Genomic DNA, 4,928 nt, shown 5'->3' with positions numbered 1-4,928 from the left:
TTTCTCGATTTGTTTAGCAACTTTACTCAGTTGGTCAACTTTTGTCATTATAAAAGCTCTTTATACGAAGTGTACGTAACATTTAAACTAACATTTTTCTCCCACTTCCAGCGCATAATAATTATCATATTAACCGCTGACCTGTTCCAACCTTGCTTAAATATGCACATTAAGCAATTTACTATCATCTCTTTCTTTATAAATATTGAAACTAAGACTGCCAACATTTTAAGAGATTCAAGGTCGAAAACATATCTCCACAAAACAAACAGAGTCATGTCAACATCTTCTCAATCGTACCCGATGAGCGGCGGTGACGATCAGCACAGTTACATTCATAATTCTTCATACCAAGTATGTATTGTAATCTTTATATGTTATACATATTTTAACTATGATGATTTTTTTATTCCTACAATGTAAGTACCATATCATGTAGTTTTTGTGAAATATATATATATATATATAAAGAATTACTCAGATGTTATCTAAAAGTTGGTTTATTATTCATATCTATAAATCTTTCGAAAATTACTCAAATGTTTAGTGCCTTGGGGTAATTACAATTTACTCCTTGGATTTTGTTTTTCGATTTTGAGTAAAAAAATAAAAAAAAATACACATCAGCAAATTAAAATACACATCATTTTCGATTTTTCATGTCACTAAACAGTTTTTTTCAGAATCAACACTTGAATTTTTCTTGTTTATGTCAAAGAGGGAAATCAAACAGTTTCCACAGTTCATAACCAAAAAAAAAAAACTCTCTCTCTCCTCGTCTCTCTCGCCGAAACCCTAGTTCCCATTCTTCGTCGTCGTCGTTGCCCAAAACCACCGCCGACGATCTTATAAAAGACATGCGTTTCTTTTTTAAGCTTTTTCTTTGTGGTATTGTTTCCCCAAATGTTGTGAGTTTTGAGAGTCTGTAAAAAACAAGAAAAATTGAGTCTTTTTTGTTTGTTTCTTTAGATTCTTTTCTAAAATGCGGATGTTTCAGCCGTTAAAGAGAGAAGGGTTAATTGGATTTGAAAGTGGTGGTGATGGGCAAGTCTTAGATCTGGATACTGCTGTGAAAGATGGAGTTCTGGGTGGTGTTAATGGTGGTGGTGGTGTTGTTGATGAGAAATTGGATCTGAAGACTATGGTAAAAGAGCTAGATTTACAAGATATACCTTCTGTTTTCATTTTTCCCATCTCCTTAGAGCCGATGCAAGATCCTGTGACCTTGTGTACTGGTCAAACCTACGAAAGGTCCAACATTCACAAATGGTTCAACCTAGGTCACTTGACTTGTCCCACTACAATGCAGGAGCTTTGGGATGATACGGTTACTCCTAACAAAACTCTTCACCATCTCATCTACACTTGGTTCTCTCAGAAGTATGTGTTGATGAAGAAACGCTCCGAGGATGTTCAAGGACGAGCTATTGAGGTTTTGGGGACTTTGAAGAAAGGTAAAGGTCAAGCTAAGGTTCATGCGTTGAGTGAGCTTAAGCAGATTGGGGTTGATACTGCATTTATAAATTTATAGATGTCACATTAAATATGTCGAAAATCCCCTATATAATTTGGTTTATTTTTTATTTTTTGAGGTATTACCAAAAAAAATAAAATTCTATTAATTATCATAAAATATATATATTGACATGGAAAAATTATAAACTATAGAAATATGCTAATTTGGTAAAACAATTAACATAATTAAACTTAATAAAAAAAACTTATTTTGATTAACTTTTTTTACACAAAAACTTATTTTGATTTTGGTGAGACGGGTTGACATTAATCCTATATAGGGAGTTAAGTGGAATTGTTTTTTTTAAAACACTTTTAGATGTGTAGCAGTAGATAAATGTATTACTAGACCATACATATACCACACGGGTTAAAACCTTAAAAACACTACAAAAATCGTATACTTTGAATACTTATATCAAATACCTGTAAAAAATTATATATTTTTAAATTAATAAAACAATAATAAAATAACAAATAAATGTAATATAAATTTAAAATTTTTAAAATTAAAAATATTATTCCGCGGTGTACCGCGGGTTAAATCTTAGTATATATATATATATATATATATATATATATATATATATATATATAAAAATCTAGCACACGTAATAGCTAATATACATGTGTTGTACGTACAGAAAGCAGTTATAGATGGGGTTGAAGAAAAGGCAAGGCAATACAAGAAAAATTTGATCTCCTGAATCTAAATCCCGATCTTAGTACTTTTACGATTGCAGATTTTGGTTGTTCTATTGGCCCTAACACGTTTCATGCTGTTCAAAATATCATTGATATTGTGAAACTTAAACACCTGAAAGAAAGCCAAGGAATTAGTACTCATGTCACTACAAGAAAACATGGATATGCCGACTACAAAAACAGTCACTAAACAGTCGCAAACTACTTAGTTACGACTGATTGGCGACTGAAATACGTAGTCGCTAAACCGTGCGTCGCTAAAATAATCAGTCGCCAAACAGTCGAGACGGAGCTACTAATTGGCGACTGATAATTGTGGTCGTTCTTCCCTCGCCAAACAGTCGCTAAAGTTGCGACTGAATTTGCAACGCTTTAGCGACTGATCTGGTTACTCATTTGCGACTGTTTTGATTACTGTTTTGTAGCTCTGGGCATTCGGTTATTTCGGGTTATTTGGTTCAGTTATTCGATTTTTCAAAATTTTGGTTTTCTAAAAATTCGGTTCGGGTTATTCGATAATCGGGTTATTTTGGGTCGGTTATTAGATTTAAAATCAATTCCGAAATAAACCTAATTTTTTCTAATTCGGTTTATTCGAATCGAATTAGAACAATTTATGATAATGGACCTTTGAAAATTACAATTACAACCCAATAAATCATGGGCCCTATACAATACAAGTGCCTAAATTAGATAACAAAAAAACCAAGTCCATCAATAATTAGGGTTCATGGACTCCACGTCGCTGCTCTCTTCCAAAGCCGCCGGATCTGCGACGGTAGCATTGATAATGGCATCCGATAGTAAGATCTCCCAGTGAAGAAACCTGTCGAGATCACCTACAATAATCAAAACAAACAACATGCAATTCCTCATCTAAAACTGAAAAATAGGATATCAACAACAAACAAAAAATAATAATCGAGTAGATCTGACCGTGAGTTTGGTGATGAGAAAACTACTAATAGAGAATCCAGCGATAAACGATCAAGAAACTTCGAATCTTAACCACAGATTCGTAGTCGGAGGGAATGGATTTTTTATGACTATGGATTAGGGTGACAAGGCCAACAACGTTTCAACTCTCTCTTGAGGACAAGTGAAAAATAATATCGCGACAGAGGAAAAGAAGATACATAAAAAAGGTGGGGAAGATGAAACTAACAACATAGGAGAATGAGAAAAGGGAACATAGAAGGAGGAGGAAAAAAAAGAGATTAGAAAATGTTAGAACTAGGGTTTTTTCATTTTATATGGTGCGCCTATTAACAATAAGAAATGGGTTTTCATGTTTTGTTACGGCCCAAATTTTGTTAAGGCCCAAATTAATTAAAGCAGTCGCTAAATAGTAGCTTTTTAGTCACAATTTTTAGCGACTGTCAAACTGGTCTCCAAATTAGTCCCAAATTGGCGACTACACTGCGACATTATGCATCAGTCTCAAATTANATTACTGTTTTGTAGCTCTGGGCATTCGGTTATTTCGGGTTATTTGGTTCAGTTATTCGATTTTTCAAAATTTTGGTTTTCTAAAAATTTGGTTCGGGTTATTCGATAATCGGGTTATTTTGGGTCGGTTATTAGATTTNACAATTCCATGTTTTTTTGTAGTGTGTGCCTCTCGACTTCCAAGTTTGCTTCAACGATCTACCCAACAATGACTTCAACACACTCTTTAGAACTCTACCTCGTTCATTTGAGCAAAAATAATTCTTGGTCGGGGTTCCCGTCTCTTTCTATGGCCAAGTGTTACCAAGAAATAGCATCCACATAGGGCATACTTCATACACGACTCACTGGCTTTCCAAAGTTCCCGAAAACATATGTGACAAGAAATCTCCAGCTTGGAACAAAAATTATATTCATTGTAATAATTTGTTAGAAGAAGTTACCAAGGCTTATACAAGGTCCAGTTCACAAAAGACATGAGCGTATTTCTTAAAGCTAGAGCTGAAGAACTTGTGCCTGAAGGACTGATGATTGCGTTAGGAGAATGTTTTCCCGATGATGTGGCCATGTATGAGACATGGTCGGGTATTGTGCTAGACACCATCTGATGTGATCACGGGATCGGTCCTTCGGCCAAGAACACTCGCAGCCCTCGGACACTACCCGGCCACCACTCGGACGCCTCTCAAACTCTCGGACAACCTGTACTGGCGACCAGGAGCTAGCGTAGGCGACTAACGAGGCATCATTCACCCCCCCAGGATCATCAAGGCGGAGCAAGACAAGCCACCAATGGACATTTAAACCTAAGCCCCCCCCCCCCCATGGCTCATGGCTAGCATCACCAATGAAGAGCCTTGAGTCTTGACCAGCTTTGGGAAGCTTGATTCGCGTGTCTTCACAGTCACACCAGTGTGAAGACACCCCTAAGCCATTAGAAGGAGCTGTACTCTTTTTCCTACTTTGGGTTTGTCCCATTGGGTTTTACCAAAGAGGTTTTAACGAGGCAGCGACTCTAGTGCATCTCCACTTCGTTCCCACTTGGCTCGTGATCTTGAAACACTTAAAGAGAGACTTAGGAGCCAAGGAAGTGAAGATCCTATCCACGTTCAGCCAATGACGTGGCCACCCTATCCCCTTCCCTTCTTTTCTTTTGAATTTCTTCTAGATCCCTCTATGACCGTTAGATTGGTCTTTGCTTTGCTTTATCTTTGCTTTTGCTTTTTGGCCATGTGTATGGTTTAGATCATGGCCACGTC

General features: G+C 36.4%; 1 pseudogene; it reads left to right on the top strand.

The window, feature by feature from the left end:
- The window catches only part of LOC104732961, an 11,588-nt pseudogene continuing 6,894 nt past the window's right edge, over positions 235–4,928 (top strand).

Source organism: Camelina sativa, chromosome 12 (genome assembly GCF_000633955.1).
Source record: "Camelina sativa cultivar DH55 chromosome 12, Cs, whole genome shotgun sequence".
Lineage (NCBI taxonomy): Eukaryota > Viridiplantae > Streptophyta > Magnoliopsida > Brassicales > Brassicaceae > Camelina > Camelina sativa.
Note: the sequence above shows the minus strand (reverse complement) of the source record. Positions and strands in the feature narration are given on the sequence as shown.